Source organism: Leopardus geoffroyi, chromosome C1 (genome assembly GCF_018350155.1).
Source record: "Leopardus geoffroyi isolate Oge1 chromosome C1, O.geoffroyi_Oge1_pat1.0, whole genome shotgun sequence".
Classification (NCBI taxonomy): Eukaryota; Metazoa; Chordata; class Mammalia; order Carnivora; family Felidae; genus Leopardus; species Leopardus geoffroyi.
The window spans coordinates 30957894-30976928 of record NC_059328.1 but is presented as its reverse complement, the minus strand read 5'-3'; the positions used below and the strand labels follow the sequence as shown (position 1 = coordinate 30976928).

Genomic DNA, 19035 nt, shown 5'->3' with positions numbered 1-19035 from the left:
AACACAGATCCAGAAAACATGCTTTTTCTACCACCTCTGGGTCATCACCTCCAGACTTCCCAGACACTCAAGAGGCTGGGGAGGGGGCGTGGGGGTCGGTTGCTCTAATTAGTGAAGGGGATGCTGGGATCTCAAAGGCCACTTTCTCCCGTTCCTGTGATTGCTGAACTTCCACTCCTGTTTTCTTTCTTAGGCTCTCTGATTGATTGCAGGGAGGAGAGATGAGGTCTGGCTACCCCAGGATGGCCACACCAAGCTTCCTCATATGCCCCAGCAGCTCCCATCTTGGCACACAGCTCTTGGTCACTGCTGAGCAGACAGAGCCAAAGCGAGACAGTTGGATGCTGTGAAAAGGGCATGGGCTGACCTCCCATGGCTCCCCCAGGAGCCACTGTTCTTTCTGTCTCTTCCCTTCCCCAGGCTTTAGTTGGCTGTGGTGGATTCTGATCCCTCCCAGCCCTAAAATCTTCACTCCTGTAGCATCATGCCATATCACAAGTGATTTAGACCCCCACCCCCAGACCATGAGCTCCAGGAAGACAGGAACCACATCTTTTTCCACTGCTGTGTCCCCACAAACTAGCTGGGATCTGACTCATAGAAGGAAACTAATAAATATGTGTTCAGTGATGCATGCTCAGTCTTCCTCCGGTACGAGCACAGGAAGAGCCCATCTGGGAAAGCCTCAGGCTCCTCCGTTTACTAGCTGCATGGCTGGTCCGGAGCAACTCAGTTACCCTCCCTGTATGTAAAGTGGAGATAGTAATAGTGACTCCCTGGTAGGGTAGCTTTGGGTATGAAACAAGAAAATGCCCAGGAAGTGCTTAGCACAAGTACCTGGGAGCTGAAGCCGGACTGGTCCCCCTCCTGGCCTGATTCCAGCCTGTCAGTGTAGCAGTGCAAGATTCCAGATATGGCCTGACCATGCCAGCACAATAGACCTATTATTTCCCCCAGTCTGGACGCGACACACTGTTAATGCAGCCTAAGACTGCTGGGCTCCAGAGCCTTTCTCTCCCATGATTCGTTCCCATCAGGTTGTGATCAACTAAATCATTCAGATCCTTTTCAGCAGAGCTGGGGTCAAGTCAGGTCTCTCCCCCACCCTCTGCTTTGTGTGAATGTCTTCGAGCTCACAGAAGGACAATGTCATCTTGCTTATTCCAGCCTGTAGAAATTGTTTTGAATGCCGTTTCTGTTGCCCACTGTTTTCTCTCCCTAAGTTTAGATCCAGGCTGCTCCTTGCAGTTTCACTCCACCCACCATCCATAGTGTTGCTGAGGACAGAGCCCCCGTAACATACCTCCAGGGACACTCATTGACCAGCAATGGAAACAGAGCACAGCTAATACAGAAGCTCCCAGTTACTGAGCACTCTCTGTATGCCAGGCAAGCACTGTGCTAAGTGCTTTGTGTATATCATCTCATTTACTCCTCACAACACCCCTGGAGAGGGTAGTTTTTATTACTCCATTTAATAGATGATGAACCTGAGGCTAATAGAGGAGAAGCAGGGACTAGTTTTATAAACCCAGAGTCAGGCCCCTTTTTCTGGTGATGGTGTGGTTGTAGACTTGTCACTTAGAGATGTCTTCCAGTCCTGACCACGTGTCTCCGCTGGCCTTCTTGCCAACTGTCCTTCCTACTCCCCCTTTACCCCCACACCACCAGGCCTGGAGTCCAAGGGGCTGTCCTGAGCCTCCAGTCCACAGTAGGCAGAGGGCTCTATTAGCTTCCGGAGCCTGGAGCAGGGGCCTGGGCCCATTTTTCGTAGTAACATTCTTTTCATCTAGGGCAGCAGTGAGGACAAGGGTTTCTTCTTGAAGGGCAGACAGACAGCTCCCCACTCTGTGCTCGGACCACCCTCCTAGCCATCCTTGACCTTTTCTGGGTCTAGCCCAACCTCACGGCCTAGGGCAAATGAGCTTCAGAGCCCTCTCCCTGCCACCTTGTTGCTCTCCACCTGTCTATGCCCTCATGAAGCACCATGCCTAGCCTGGTGGGCTTCTTCATATACCCTAGCATAGTCCCCTGAGAGCCCTTGGGGGAGGCCAACAGGTCCCCAGAGCTTCTTGGGAGGCAGAGCAGCAGAGTTAAGTGCAAAGATCTCAGAGACAGGTTACCTGGCTACATAGCCTATCTCTACCATTACAGTTTACTCTTGGGCAAATTGCCAAATCTCTTTGAGCCTCACTCCCCACTTGTCGAATGGGGATAATAATTGTACCTGTCTTTGGGGTTGGCATGAGGATTAAGTGGGGTGCTTAAAACAGTGCTTGGCACAGAGTGAGCACTTTAAAAGGATTATTAAGAGCACCTGGGTGGCTCAGTTGGTTAAGCATCTGACTCTTGATCTCACCGTTCATGAGATCAAGCCCCTCATTGGGCTCTGCTTTGGCAGCATGGATCTGCTTGGGATTCTCTCTCTCTCTCTCTCTCTCTCTCTCTCTCTTTCTCTCTCTCTCTCTCTGTTTCAGTCTCTCCCCATCCCTCCCCTGCTCTCTCTCTCTCAGAATAAACATTAAAAAATAAAAGGATTATTATTATTATTATTATCTTTATTAGCACCCTGGGCAAAACCTCTCCAAGTAAGGCTGCTTAAGTCAGAGGGGAGGAAACTTGATGTAAATAGCTAGAGGCTAGATTTATGTCTGGTTCCACAATGTGGTATTTCTTTTTTTTTTTTTTTTAACGTTTATTTTATTTATTTTTGAGACAGAGAGAGACAGAGCATGAACAGGGGAGGGGCAGAGAGAGAGGGAGACACAGAATCCGAAGCAGGCTCCAGGCTGTGAGCCATCAGCCCAGAGCCCAACGCGGGGCTCGAACTCACGGACCGTGAGATCGTGACCTGAGCCGAAGTCAGACGCTCAACCGACAGAGCCACCCAGGCACCCCTCACAATGTGGTATTTCAAGCACAATTGGATGCTGTTGGGTCGGGGCACGATTATCAGGTGGAGCTGTTGAGGTTTCAGCTAAGTGAAAGAGTTGCCAAGTGTGATAGCTTATAGTTTGTTATCCAGTGGAAGATTTCTTCAGTGCCTAACTGGCAGACTCACCACCCTGACTTCTGAAAAAAAGGAACCAGCCCATTCCTTAAAGTATACTTAGCTCAAGAGTCACTAGTAAGTTTACATTCTGGGTGGTGGTGCTCTGAGGCCAGGGAATGGTCAGAGTTAAGGCCTGGGCAGGCCCCGGAGCAAGGGTTTCCTGGGATGGCTGCTACGATAGGGATGCCCCAGCCTACTCTCCCTGGAACCCCTATTATTTGTCCTGTAGGAAGGAGGCAGGGCAGAAAGTAGGAAGAAGGGACTCTTGAGGGTCCCAAAGAGAGGCTGTTTGGGGAGGAAGTATCTGAGGGCCCTTGAAGTCACCAGGAGGCTGCTAGTTCCTGCCTGTATGTCGGCTGGGCAATTGTAGGATAGGAGAGTCTCTGAGGCTGATCCATCTGACCACGAGAGGCTATAGACCACTTCGGAGGGAGACCCCCTATTATGGGCTTCGGGACTAGGCTAGGTGATAGGTCTGACTTCTGAGCCTCAGGTGTCAGGGGACTGAGGGGCATGGAGAGTGCCCAGAGATTCCCTGGGATACCTGGTGCCTCCCCCAGCCAACCAGCCAGTATCCCTGTATCTTCTCATCCTGGGTTCCCCCAAGTTCAAGTTTCTTTCCAGAAGAGAGAGACATCCCTACCCCCCAGGAAGACTCTGCAGAGGAGTTTTAAGAATGATGGAGTAGAAGGAGCTGAGTAGACCAGCCTTCGCTCAGAGAACCACACCATCTGAGACAGCCCCAGGGATTGGGCTAGGAGCCTGCCAGGTAGCCTATCCTGCCAGGTAGCCTCAGGATCCAGGAGATCAGGTAAGGCGCTTTCTGGGCAGGAGCTTAGAACCTGGCCTCAGAAGAAGGGGGAGGGGGGCCTGGGTGGCTCAGTGGGGCACCTCGGTTGCTCAGTCGGTTAAGCATCTGACTCTTGGTTTCAGCTCAGATCATGATCTCACAGGTCGTGAGTTCCAGCCCCAAATCGGGCTCTCTGCTGATGGTGCAGAGCCTGCTTGGGATTCTCTCTCCCCCCTCTCTCTGCCCCTCCTGCATCTCACTTTCTCTCTCTCTCTCTCAAAATAAATAGTAAACTTTGAAAAAAAAAGAAGAAGAAGGGGTGGGGTGGAGGCTGAAACCTGAGCAATACTCCTCCCTTCCTAGCCAGCCAGGACTCTGCCCTCGCTCTCCTTATGCTCACACCACGTTCCTGCCTGGAGGCCCTGCCTTGGCTTGCTGCCCTTGACCCTCTCAGAGTAAGATCTTCAGCATAAGTGACTTGCTGGACTAAGGCCAGCGTGGCAGAAGCGGAGCCTGCCTTGGGAAGCCCAAAGTTCCACCCCACTTCTGGGCCTCCTTTTACCCATCTGCTCAGAAAAGCAGGTCGGACAGCCTAGCACCAAGTAACAGCTGCTTCCACTTTCACTACCGCACGTGGAGACCTGGCCTTTGGTGGCCTTCAGACTTGTGGTAACCCTGTGGTCTCATGCTGATAAGGAATAAGAGAACAGCATAGTTGGGGCCCTTAAAGAGTGTGGCCTAGAGTCAATCTTGTCAGGTTTTGAATATAGTTCTGTTTCTAGCTAGGTCTGTGACTTTAGGCAGGTCATTTACTTCTCTGAACTTCATTTATTTGGTCAATAATAACAGCTCATAGGGTTATCCTGAGGATCGGGTGAGACAATATATATGTGCAAAACAAAACTTCTAGTTGGCTGTTAACATATGTTAATTTATGTCCTTTGTCCATTTCTTCTGACTGGCCGGATGTCTTTGATGAAGAGGCAGCGGGGAGGGGGGGCACGTGGGTGGCTCAGGTGGTTAAGGGTCTGACTCTCCATCTGGCTTAGGGCACGATCTCACAGTCAGGCTCTGTGCCAACAGTGTCTAGTCTACCTGGGATTCTCTCTCTCTCAAAATAAGTAAACTTAAAAAAAAAAAAGGCATTGGAGAAACATTTCTGTTCTGGGTTTAAAAACAAAATAGGAGGTAAAAAATTTTTTTAGACATTAATTATACTGGAATTAAAAATATTTTATTTAAAATAAATTTTTTATTTTTATTTATTTATTTTTTTAACATTTATTTATTTTTGAGACAGAGAGAGAGCATGAACAGGGGAGGGTCCGAGAAAGAGGGAGACACAGAATCCGAAACAGGCTCCAGGCTCTGAGCTGTCAGCACAGAGCCCGACGCGGGGCTCGAACCCATGGACTGTGAGATCATGACCTGAGCTGAAGTCGGACGCTTAACCGACTGAGCCACCCAGGTGCCCCTAAAATAAATTTTTTAAAAAAAACCTTAAAGGGGCACCTGGCTGGCTCACTTGGAGTGTGCAACTCTTGGTCTCGGAGTTATGAGTTTGAGCCCCACGTTGGGCATAGAGGTTGCTTAAAAATAAAATCTTTAAAATTAAAAAAAATAATAAAATGAATAGAATAAACTTAAAATATGGGGGCCTTAAATTTTTTTAAAAATTTAGGGATACCTGGCTAGCTCAGTTGGTAAAGCATGCAAATCTTGATCTCAGGGTTGTGAGTTCAAGCCCCATATGTGTCATTGAGTTTACTTAAAAAAAATTTTTTTTTGTTCTTTTAATAAAATCTACTTGGAAGAGGTAGAAAGGTGGCCTTGTCCATGGTTTACTGAGCTACTCTGGACCCACCCAGCAACACAAAGGTGAAGAAGGTATGGATGATCCTGTCCTTTGAGGGAGTCACATTTTTTAAAAAGTGAGAGTGTGAATGTGTGTGTGCACACTCACATGAGAGAAAAAAGAGAGACAGAGAGAGGAGGAGGGGGAGGAGGAGAGGGAGGGGCAGAGAGAGAGGAAAGAGAGAATCTCAAGCAGGCTCTGCAATGTCAGCCTGGAGCCTGACGCAGGGCTTAAGATCATGACCTGTGCCAAAATCAAGAGTCGGATGCTTAATTGACTGAGCCACCCAGGCACCTCTGAGGGAGTCACATCTAATCACGGAGACAAACATAAGCGGACTAAGCTACAAAATGTAGCGAAGTCCTAATGGAGATCTGTCTGAGTGCACAGACTTGAGAACACTAGATTCTGTTTGAGAGATAGAAGTCTGGGAAGGCTTCACAGAGGAGGTGATGATGGAGCCAAACCCTGAGTAAGAGTTCCTGAGGTAGGGAAGGGCATGAAGCAAAAGGAACACCACAGATGGAAGAGTAATGGAGCATGGTGGGTATAGAAACAATGAGTATCTTGGTGGGGACTGGGCATTTGCTAGATGGGAAATTGATAAACCCTGAGCCTGAGAAGATGGGAAGAGGCCTTGCATCCTCACCCTGAAGATAGTGGGGAGCCATTATAAGGATTCTAAGCAGAAGAGTAAAATGACCATATCTGTACTTTATTTTTTTATTAGTATTTTTTTTTTTATAAATTTTTTTTCCAACGTTTATTTATTTTTGGGACAGAGAGAGACAGAGCATGAACAGGGGAGGGGCAGAGAGAGAGGGAGACACAGAATCGGAAACAGGCTCCAGGCTCTGAGCCATCAGCCCAGAGCCTGACGCGGGGCTCGAACTCACGGACCACGAGATTGTGACCTGGCTGAAGTCGGACACTTAACCGACTGCGCCACCCAGGCGCCCCTATTAGTATTCTTTTAAATCATTACCTCCCACTCTTTTTTTTTTTTTTTTTTTTTTTTAGTTTATTTTTAGAGAGAAAGAATGAGTGAGAGAGAGGCACAGAGAGAGGGGGGACAGAAGATCCAAAGTGGGCTCTGTGCTGACAGCAGAGAGCCCAGTGTGGGGCTCGAACGCACAGACCATGAGATCCTGACCTGAGCCGAAGTCGGACACTTAACGGACTGCGCAACCTAAGCGCCATGACCACGTCTGTACTTTATAAATATGACATGACACTTGCAATCCTTAGACTCTCGTTCTATCTCTCCTGAACTATTGGAACAATGCCCTAATGGGCCTCCTCTAATCCAATCTTCAACAACAGATGAATTAAAAAAAAAAAAAAAAAAAAAAAAAATCGGGGCGCCTGGGTGGCGCAGTCGGTTAAGCGTCCGACTTCAGCCAGGTCACGATCTCGCGGTCCGTGAGTTCGAGCCCCGCGTCGGGCTCTGGGCTGATGGCTCAGAGCCTGGAGCCTGTTTCCGATTCTGTGTCTCCCTCTCTCTCTGCCCCTCCCCCGTTCATGCTCTGTCTCTCTCTGTCCCAAAAATAAATTTTGAAGAAAAAAAAAATAAAAAAAACCCCAAAAATCTGGCCATTTCATCATCCTGTTTAAAGTCTACCTATAGTATGTGTTCAACCAATATTTGATGAATGAGAGATTAAATGAATGAAGGGACTATCTGTCATAGGCCCTTCTGTGTTTCTGGGTCTATGAGTCTAAATAAAACACTTTCTGATTTCCTTTTTGGGAAAAGTAAGACCAGAGAAGGGAAGGGACTTTCTCAAAGTCACACAGCATGTCAGCAGCGGTGGGATTGCTTCCCATCCCATTGAGATTCCAAGGGGTAGTCCTTGCAGAGAAAGCCCCAGGCCATGTTTTGCCTGATGTCTGAGTCCCCAGTATGGACCCTCCAGACCAGGGCTAGGAGAACCACAGAACACTCCCCTTGCCACCACACAAACACCAGCTCCTTGTCCCCCTCCTGCCAGGAGTAGGGTTGAAATCTGGAATTCCTCCTCCTCATCTTGCAGCCTTGGTCTATCCCTAACTGCTGCTAGGAGGAACATCCGGGGTCTGCTAGGCTGTGGGCTGGGTGTGGAGTTCTATGTACCCCCATAACTATTAGGCTGGAACTATTAGGCTGTCCTGGAACTAAGATGGGTCTGTGTTGTATTCTAGGCTTTTGAGTAGCTTCTGGGTTGCTTTGGGCTCTGGACTTTGGGCTTAGCTTTAGTCTGAATTCTGGCTCTGAGCTTCTGGCCCTCTGGCTCTGGGTTCTAAGCTGTGAACTGGATTATACGCCCAGGACTCGGTTCTAAGTCCTGAGCTCTGGTCTTTGGGTCTGGTGAGGGGGGCAGAGGGAGAGAGAAAGAGAATCCTAAGCAGGCTCCCTGCTCAGCACAGAGCCTGATGCAGAGCTCGATACCACAACCCTGGGATCATGACCTGAGCCCACATCAAGAGTCAGACATTCAACCAGCTGAGCCACCCAGGCACCCCTGGGTTCTGGGCTTTAGTGCTAGCTTCTGAGCTGGACTTTTGACCCATCTGGGCTTGTTTGGGCTCTGTGTTCCAAGCTTTGGGCTGGACTTTGGGGCTGGGCTGGGCTGGATTCTAAATCTTAGGTGGTAAATTATGATCTCTCCTCTGAATTCCAGACTCTGGGCTTATGTTGGGTGGGAACAGGAGGCCAAAGAAGGGAAAATAGCAAATTCTTGAGCCTCTCCCCTCACCCCACTTTCTTTTTGGAGACTTTTGGCTTTGCTTACTCCTTCTGAGTGACAGGGCCAAAGTGAAGGTAGTAGCAGCCTTCCTTGAGCTGCCCAAAGACTTCCTGGCCATCAGGAAAAAACGAAAGGTGAAGGGTAGGGCTGGTGGCACGTGGAAGTGGCCTCCAGTGGCCACGGTCCATTCTGCTTGCTATCAGGACCTTCCCACAGAGCAAAGGGCAGTGAGGACACACGGGCACAGGCCACCACCTGGCTCCCTGTGGGAAGGCAAGCCACAACCAGGGGCTGGGACTGAGACTGAGGGGTTCCCAGCCCCCCCCCTTTCCCACCTCATTCCTGAAACTTCACCCCACCCTCTGTTCCGGCCAGGAGTTGGTCTTGAAGCTCTCAGTCCCCAGAAAAGGTAGTTCCCATGGCTCACCCTAAGCTTTACTTGCACCCTCACCCTTAACCTGACTGCCTTGTCCCTTAAAACGGACTGCTCCGCATTTTATTCCTCTTCAGGTAAGGTTGTCTTCCTCCCACGCCCGCTCAGGAGCCTTGCACCCAGAAGGACTCCTCCCCAGCCCACTGCTGGATATGCTCACTCCATGAGCTACCACGAAGGCAAGGCCCACATGCCTGTGACAGACTTCACTGAAGGGGCAGGAATTCCCGTAGGGAAATACAACTAGAAGAAATCATTTTAAAGTGTGCATGTCATGTGACTGCCCAAGGGAAAAGCAACCAAAACCTGTTAACAGGATGTCTCCTTGTGAGTACACTCAGTTCCTAACTTTATTCTCCCGTCTCAGATCTTCCTTCCCTTACACCCACTGAAAGAGACCACCTTTTCAGTTCTCCCCTGGGCAAAATCTACATCAGGCTCTGTTCAGGAAGCCTCACCCCCTAAGCCACATGGGATAGGATCAACAGGATAAGAAACACTTAGCAGAACACTTCCCAAAGTCTGAGTTATTCAGTCTAAAAGACTATCCTAGCAGGAGCATGGAAGGGTACAGGCAGATAGCCTTCACCAAACAGCCCAGGATGGGCTTGGAAATTTTGACTCTCAGTGTCCTGTCTCTTTAAAGTCTTTCCACCAATGAGAAATGACGAGCTATGCCTCCTCCTCATTGTTCAGATTTGGCCTTTTGGGGTGAGTGGGAATGGCAGGAGAGTGGCTAAATGCAGATCAAATACACACACATACACACATGCACACAAAACACAACTATTTATTCTCAGCAACAATATAGTCTAAATCCATGTTGAGGAGGAGAAACACTTTCCTAAGAGCCCCATAATCTGGTCCTAAGCCCGTAGTGGGGGTAACTCGAATTAAGTTTTAGAGCAATGTCAGATCCTCTGGGTACCTCCTCTTGCTTCAGGCTGTGGCCCAGCGTAACAATTGGCCTGGCAAAGACCTCAATCTATGCTGGTTCCTCTTGGATATACATTGTCCTTGTAAGAGCTTTGAAAAGGTGATGTCCTTATTTTTGGACCAAATGAAAGTCACGGGCGGTGGAAGGCGAGAATTCTTCCCACATCTGAGAAGAACAGTCCAGAAGTGTGGGGCATTGGGTTTTCTAGTACGTACTCATTCTTTACATCTCCGCTCCAGTTCCCCGCTCTGACCACTGCATCCTCTCTTAGAGCTCTCTTTGTCCATCGTGGGAACGCCTCTGTCTGAAACACACAGGGCTGTGAACTTCCTGGTCATACTCAGTTCTTGATATGTTTTGTTTGTTCATTCTGTCTCCCCAGCCAGACTGGGAACCCCAGGATGCAGGGATGAGGCTAGGATCCCTTCATTCAGATGAACATTCTCTGAGCCCTGCCTCAGTGTCAGGCAGAGTCCTTAAGGAGTTCAGAGTCTAGAGAGAGAGATCAACAGGTAAATAAATCATTACAGTAAAAGGCTGATAAAAATTATGATAAAGGTAAACAGAGGAGTGATACAGGCAAGATTGCCACGTTGCACAGCCAAAAGGGTCTATATGACTGGTCCCCCACTGGAGTTGTGCAATGAGACGGCCATGGTCATGTGCAAGCCCAGAGGCTTCCAACCTAGCCTAGGAGGTCTCAGCAAGTCCTTAAGGATATGAGCTATTAGCTGAGGCTCAAAGGGCAAGTGTGCCAGGCAGATGAGGAGAGTGAAGGGCACGTCAGGCAGAGCAAACAGCATGTGCAAAGCCAAAGGGGGTGAGGGAGAATGGTAAGTGTTAGGAAATCTCAGGAAATACATTTTGGCTGAAGCACTGGGCACATGTGGAAGAATGCCTAGAGCTTGTTTGTTAAGTGAGTTAATGAATGCAAGAAAGACCATAGTAACAAGAATCATAATGGCCAACATTTGTTAACCACTCACTCTATGCCAAGCACCGTGCTATGTGATTTACGTGAATTCTCTAATTTTAACTTCACAACAACCCCATGAGGTAAGTTCTTTATTATTCTCTCCTCTGCAGATAAAGAGACTGAGGCTGAGTAGTTAACTTGCTCAAGGTCAGAGAGCTAGTGAGTGGCAGAGCCAGGATGGAAACCCAGATGTCCTGGACTCTAGAACCCTGAACCCTTGACCACTGCTTCCCTCAACGCTAGTCCCTTAACTTTGGGCAGAGGTGGCCTCAGCACAGACCCAGGAGAGCTTTTCCTCCTCAACCTTAGATGTTAGAGCTCTGAGGACCTCTTCCTTCAACCCTCTTTCCTCTTTACCCCGTCCTCTCCCACCCCATCAGTGACCATATTACACCAATAACTCCCCGAACTATGGCTTCACCCAACCTGGATGCCTGAATGTGTATTTCACACAGTTGTTAATACAACTAACGTGTTTGTGTCTGTTGGGCACCGTGCTTGGTAGATGACACAGACCCCGGCCTTGTGAGATCACAGTCGGATGGACAAATAGAACCAGGCAATTGGAATGGAGTGTGTCGTCAGAGAGAGCTGAGGGACAAGAGAAGAGACGGCTGGTACCAGGGAAATGTATCAGCTAGGCTTGAGTTTGGCTGTAGGTGACAAAATTCCCCAATCACAGCCACGTCACGAGCTAGTATGGCGGCTCCATGATCATCACAGCTCAGTGCTTTCTGTTCTATTGCCCCATCATCCTCTGCCATCCTTAACACAATGTTTCTATCTCACTGGCCAGCGTGGCTTCCATGTGAGTTGGAAGGTGGAAGGTGTGAAAAACAGCACACACTCCCTTTAGAAAACAGTTCCTGGGGTGCCTGGGTGGCTCAGTGGGTTAAGCCTCTGACTCTTGATTTCAGCTCAGGTCATGATCTCGTGGTTTGTGAGTTTGAGCCCCGCATCGGGCTCCGCGCTGGCGGCCCAGAGCCTGCTTGGGATTCTGTCTCCCCCTCTCTCTGTCCCTCCCCTGTTTGCTCTCTATCTGTCTCAAAAAACAAGTGAAAATAAAACTTAAAAAAAAATTTTTTTTAATAAAAAATAAGATAAAAAACAGTTCCTGAAAGTTGCACAGAATAGTTGAGCCCACAAGCTGTTGACCCACATTCAGTCCCAGAATCACACCTAGCTGCAAGGAATTCTAGGAAATAGGGTTTTTACTCCAGGCCAGCCAGGTGCCCAGCTAAAAATCAGAGTTTTATGACTAAGGGCAAGCAGAATAATTGGGTATTAGGGGACAACTAGCAGTTTCAGCCTCAGAAATTTCCCTGAGGACCTGACACTTAGCCTGAATTTTGAGGGATGAATCAGAGTCAGCCAGGCGGAGTAGCCCATTTTAGCAGTCATTCTTGGAAATGCAAGTGGTTCAAGGCGTCTCCAGCATGGAGTGCATCTTAGGGAGCAATGGAAAATACAGACAAGATCACATTATCTGAGGAGTCATTTCGAGAGGGGGAGTCCTGGTGCATTCTGAGGAAAGAGACGCACCAAGGGGTGGGGCAGGGAGGAGCCAACCTGTGTTAAAATTAGGTTTCTGTAGAGATCAACAGCCTCGGTGTGATGCGGTTTTAGAAGTCCCTTAGGGGCGCCTGGGTGGCTCAGTCGGCTAAGCGTTTAACTTCGGCCCAGGTCAGGATCTCACAGTCCGTGAGTTTGAGCCCCACGTCAGGCTCTGTGCTGACATTTCGGAGCCTGGAGCCTGCTTCGGATTCTGTGTCTCCCTCTCTCTCTGCCCCTCCCCAGCTCGTGCTCGAACTCTGTCTCTGTCAAAAATAAACAAACTTAAAAAAAAAAAAAAAAAAGAAGTCCCTTAACTTTCCTTCTGGGGCCTGGGGTCCCAAGAGATGCCAATTTGCAATTGCGACACAACCATGCCACAAATACCTCCACACCTACGCATTCACTCATCTATGTGTCACCCCCAGAACCTCCCATTAATGTTGGTTCCTGTGTTTGGGGGTCAGGGTTCCCCAGTTCTCTTAACCGTAGGAACCTGTGCCTTATGAGCTTTGATGAACAGAGATTCAGCAGGAATACTGTGGAAATTCTGGAATGGGGCTGCAGTACTTAGGTAATCATCTAGGAGCAGTTAATGGCAGCAAGGCCATTGGCCTCACAAGCCTTAGCGGCCGGTCAAAGGCAGGGCATTGCCCACATGAGCTACCAGCTGTAGCAGCCTCCCCAGACACATCACCAGGACTTCCAAAGGTTGTGTTTATTTCCCTGGTGTTTTTTTTTTTTTTCCCCAGACATCAGGGCAAGATAGTCAGCTGAGTGTGAAGCATCTGGCTCTTTGGAGAATAGACCCAACCCCCTTGACTCTGCCCCTACTGCCCTTCTTTGCTCTTGCAGCAAGTAGACCATGACCTTGGCCGGGCCACCTCAGAGAGTTCAGCAGGGAATCCTAAATACACCAACACTTCCCCACTGCCTAAAAGAACTCCCCAGTTCATACTCTCCCCCTGATCTAGCTCACACAAGACACACACATCATATACAGACACACCAACGCACATTGCTTAGACCACGTACCCAGATCTACATCTGTCGCCCCACGTACAGATATTCACACGCAAAAGTCACCTACACACACTACATATGTGCTACATGTAGACATGGCCCTCCAACTACCCACATGATTTCGAGACCCATGGACATTGCACACAGACAAATATGTGTTACACGTGATATTCTAACATGCCTGTATTTACCATACACCATGCACAAATACATCCATACCTCCATATTCACTTACCTATGTACACATCACACCCAGTCCCCCATTGATGTTGGGTCCTGTGTTTAAGGTACAGGGGCCCCCAAGTTCCCTTATGCATAGGAACCCTTGCCTTCCGAGCTTTGATGGACAGAACTCAGGAGGTAGTCAGAGGGGAGAAGGAAGCACCCCTACCTCCGCAACCCAAATACATACACTCAGCCCACAGCAAAGAAGGAAGACCAGCCTTTTCCCCAGTACCCTGTGGAGCCATCTTTGCCCCTGACATCAGGGACATGGAGTTCTAGGCCGGGGCTCCAGTGTGGTGCCTTGGCTCTGCCCCCACTGCCCAAGATGCCCTAGGGACAACAGTCCCAGCCAGAAGCTTGGAAGCAAGGCTGTGCCAGGGCCACTAATGTCATAGTGGCAGGACAGCCCTTATGCAATGAGCACTGTGGAATGTGCAGGGCACCTACAGGAGCTGACCCGGTGGATCTGGAAAAACAGTGAGGGGGAAAGGCCCTGGCGGTTATTGACATCTACTGTGTGCCAGGCGCCATGTCCAGACCTCCACAGCATTGTCTCCTATCATTCTCATGTCATCTGTTTTCCTGTTTTATAGACAAGAGAATCGGGGCCCAAGGAGGTGCTCAAAGCCTCACAGCCAGTAAGTGGTAGGGTCTTGCTTTGAACCTGGGACTAGTTGTCCCTACAGCACCAGGGCCCTGAGGTTGGGCTGGGATGCTGCATGCAGCAAGGCAGCTCCAGGGCAGGCGTAATCCCAGAAGCGGACTGGCCACATGGGGCCCTGTTTTGGTCTTTTCCCAGTCTCTCTCCTTCCTTCTAACTGGAAAGTACAGACACCCCATGCTTTTCAAACGTTTGCATGAAACACCACTTTGCGTTTACAAAAGACCTACATCAGTACCTGTTTTTTTTTTTTGTTTTTTTTTTTACTAACCAAAGAAATTCAAGGGGGATTTTCACTTTTATAAAAGATGAAAAAACAAACAAACAAAAAAACCCCAAAACAAAAAACGGGACACCTGGGTGGCTCAGTCTGTTGAGCCTCTGACCCTTGATATCAGCTCAGGTCATGGGGCCAAAGGTCCTGGGATGGAGCCCCACCCGGGGCTCCATGCTGAGCGTGGAGCCTGCTTGAGATCCTCTCTCTCCCTCTGCCCCTCTCCCCCACTTGCATGCTCTCTCACTCTAAAAGAAAAGAACAAAAACGGTAAATAGCCAAAATAGTGCTCGGTGTTTGGCATCAAGCTGTCACAGAAGCAGCGTGAACCTCTGACAGCCACAGTGGCCCCACCAAGCTCCTTCCCCAGGAAGTACACTCAGCATCTCAGCATCCAGCCACCAGAGATCTGAACTGTGTCTATAAGCATCTATGCTTTAATCTCGGATTTATTTTGCACATACACTAGCAAGATGTGTCCTAAAGTATCAGAAAAGCCTAACAGAAGCTTTTGGATGTGGGAATGCTGAAGAATTTTTCCATATAAGTTCATGGCCATTGCTTCTTTACGCCATTTTAGCTTACAAAAGGCTTCATAGGAATGCAGGGGAAACGTGGAACTGAGGTGGGAAACTTCAGCCCAGGAAAGTGGAGCTGGGGATTGGGAGGGGGTAGGAAACACAGGGCGCCTGGCTGGCTCGCTCGTTGGAGCATGCAATTCTTGATCTCGAGGTAGCGAGCTTAAGCTCCATGTTGAGAGTAGAGTTTACTTTAAAAAAAAAAAAAAAAAAAAAGAAGAAGAAGAATAAAAATAAAAGGGAGGGTAGGAAACAGATGAATGGGTTGTGAGCTTGGACCCAATGCCATGGACTAAGCCCATATTAGTCCTGGATATTAAGCCAAAGCTGGTGCTAGGCCTGGAGCTGGATCTCCAGCTTGAAGCAGGTCAGAGCTGGAATCAGAGATGGGTCTGAGCCAGGAGCTAGACCTGCAGCTGCTGCTGGCTCTGAAGTGACTCCAGGCCATGCCAGAGCCGGAACACACGGAAGGGAGATCGAGACGAAGGTGCTCCCATCCCACGTTTTCAGAGCCTCCCCACTATGTCAGGTAACATGCTGGGCACCAAGGGAGGGATGCACAGAAGCTCACGCCACTCAGTAGGAAAGAAAGACAGGGACACAAAGAACTTTAATCCAAGGCACATTAGGCTCCAGCAAAAGGACCCTCTGTGCAGCGAGGCTTTCAAGGGTAGCCAGAACTTCAGTCACCAGAGATGGACAAGGGAGATTACGGTAAGCCAGGTTGGCACTGGGAACAGAGGCCCCGAGGCCAGGAAGCCTAGCCCAGGGTCTGTTCAGAGGAGGGGGAGTTAACATCCCATTTGGCTGGAACAGTCCAGGGATCAGTGAGCACGAGGCTGGCAAGGCTGGTGACCAGAGTCCACAGGGCCTGATGACCCACTTGGGAATTTGGGCTTTATTCAGAGGGCAACAGGACATCATGCACAGGTGTTAAGGACAATGACTGGGTCAGACTTGTGTTTGAGAAGAGCCCTCTGGCTGCTGGTGTGGATGAGGGCCTGGGGGAGGGAAAGAGAGAGCTGGAAGGCAGGGGGACCAAGGAGGAGGCTGATAGCCAGGGCAGGAGATCATGAGGCCCAAGCTGGGGCAGTCACTCTGGGACTGGAGGGAAGGGCACAGATGCAAGGTCTGCAGAGGGGGTATGATTGACAGGATTTGGTGATCACTTTTTGATTATGAGGGAGAAGGTGAGCCTAGAAGGACCCTCAGGGCAGAGCTCAAATGTCGGGGAGGCTGGGAGGGCTATTGCAGAAGTGGGGTCACCCCAGGAGAAACTGCAGGGACAGAGCCCAAGCTCCAGCCTTGTCCTCCCAACTAGGCCTCTCACCAGCTGCATGTCCTTGCATGTTATTTATACCTTATGAGCCTCAGTTTTTTCTTCTGTAGAAGGGGGAAATTTTTATTTCCTTCATAGAGTTTTTATAAACATGTATGATGATATTTGGCACATGGTAAGGGCCAATTAATTTTTCAAAGCTCAGCCATGCCCCAGCCCAGATCTCTGGCTCCCGAGAAAGATCACTGGCCTCTATCAGTGACAATCTCAATACTTCCTGGCCATAAGGGGTGACCTAGCCTGACCTGCCAAGTATCCTATCATGTGATAGGTAGCTCCAGGTACCTCCAGCCTTCCAATTTCCCTGCAGCTGAGAAAAATGTCCTGGATGCCCTCTTTGCTTATTCTCCAGCCAGTGGACCCAGGTGGGCTTCTCCTCTGAACTCCCCTTCCCGGTAGTGTCCCGGAGGCCCACCAAGTGACCCTGGAGGAAGGAAGGAACTTCTGAAGGATGCTTAGATGTCCTGAACCAGCCTGGGGTCTTGTCCCACCTCACCCTTTATCAGGCTACAGCAGGCTCCAGTCAGAAACCCTCCTCCCCACCTATCCCTCAGTCTATCTGTGCAGGGAGGTCTTGAGGAGGGGTCCAGTCCTACAGGATGGAGGCAAAGGCCACCTAGGGAGGCACCTGGACCCCGCAGAGCCTGTAGACTCCTCTCCTTCCCCTTGTAATCCCTTAAATGTCCTTAATCCCTTAATGTTAACAGGTCCTCGGGGTCCATCCTAGGCCTCCTGCTCTCCTCCACATGCCCACAGGACTTCCTTGTCACCAACAATACATCCTAAGGCCAGCTCTTTCTCCTGAGCACCAGACCCCCTCTATCCCACTGGTCTCATAACTGGCCCAGACTTTTAGACCCCGCGTGGCTAAATGAACCCATTCGCCTCCTCTGGACCCTCGGGTCAGTGAATGGGTCTTCCTCCCACCCGTGCTCCCAGGCTTTGTCTCCTCTCTCTCCTCTGCACACCACACCTTATCAGTTCTGCTTTCTAAATGCCTACAGCCTGTCTGTTCCTTCTCTCCATCTCTGCTCCACTTTCTGCTAATGTCTCCACATCTTCCACCCTGTCACTTCTGACCTCCAGCCCAGCTGGGAAAGCTCAAAGGCCTGCAGATCCTTCCCTTGATTCGGGGGACTCGAATGGCATAAACTGCCTCATTCTGAAATGTTTGAGACATCTTTTAGAAGAAGAACATGTTCCAGAAGGCAACATTTTAAAATCTGACAATCAATAATCACAACTTAAATACAGTATCTGCCTTTCAAAATAAACTTTTCTTGCAGACCTTTGCAACAGGGGAGTTGCCTAAGAGGTTTTTGATTTTGGTTTTGGTTTTTTGTTTTTTTCTGGTCCAAAAGTTAACACCACGTTGCAAGAGACATACAAAAATACACTCTGGGGGGCGCCTGGGTGGCTCAGTTGGTTAAGCATCCGACTTCAGCTCAGGTCATGATCTCACAGTCTGTGAGTTCCAGCCCCGTGTCAGGCTCAGTGCCGACAGCTCAGAGCCTGGAGCCTGCTTCAGATTCTGTGTCTCCCTCTCTCTCTGCCCCTCCCCCACTCACACTCTGTCTCTTTCTCTTAAAAATAAATATTTAAAAAATTTTAAATAAATAAATAAACACTATATGTAAAAAAAAAACAAAAAAACTACTTCTAGCAAAATACAATAATACAATAACAGCTTAGGAAATACAAGTTTCCCAGACCTTTAGCTTTTTTAAAAGAAGCCAAAATCTGAGTTTTAGGTAAGATCTCACAATTTTAAATGTTAGCAATTAGTTTTTAAAAATCTTTGAGGGGTACTTGTGTGGCTCAGTCGGTTAAACGTCCGACATCGGCTCAGGTCATGATCTCTGTTTGTGAGTTCGAGCCCTGCGTCGGGCTCTGTGCTGACAGCTCAGAGCCTGGAGCCTGCTTTGGATTCTGTGTCTCCTTCTCTCTCTGCCCCTCCCCCGCTCACGCTCTGTCTCTGTCTCTCAAAAAATGAATAAACGTTAAAAAAGTTTTTTTTTTAATATTCGAAACCAGTGTTCAGCCTCCAGTATGCAACTTTGGGGCCCTCTAAGTGCGCCCTCCATGCTGCTCTCGAAATGGTCTTTTGCAATAATAAAAATTATTAAAAAAAAAAAAAAATCCTACACTTGGGGCATCTGGCTGGCTCAGTCGGAAGAGCGTCGAACTCTTGATCTCCCCGTTATGATTTCAAGTCCCACGTTGGGTGTGGAGATTACTTAAAAATAAAATCTAAAAAATAAATTAATAAAATAAATTTTAAAAAATCCTACACTTAATGAATGCTTACCAGTTCCAGACTGGTTCCGAATGCTTCACATGCAATTCATTTAATCCAACACTCCACCTGATGAGGCCCAGAGGGACCAAGTAATTTGCCCAAGTTACACAGCTAGTGAGGGAAAGGAGCAAGGATTCCAACCCAGCCATCTGGCCACAGAGCCACGAAGTGGGAGCGTCCTTGGGTCATGGACTGGTTTTGCGCTCCTGCTCCTGCCATAGCTCAAAAATTGATGAATGCACCAATACACGAATGAAAGTGCAGCTCTAGCCTTCTCTGCCCAGTTATTACTACCTGCCTGACTGCCGCCGTCCTG

The 19035-nt window shown here is 49.0% G+C and overlaps 1 protein-coding gene across 1 annotated transcript in view; it reads left to right on the top strand.

The window, feature by feature from the left end:
- Nucleotides 1-19035, top strand: part of MYCL (MYCL proto-oncogene, bHLH transcription factor) — a 105157-nt gene that overhangs the window by 64814 nt on the left and 21308 nt on the right. The gene's annotated exons all lie outside the window — the stretch shown is intronic.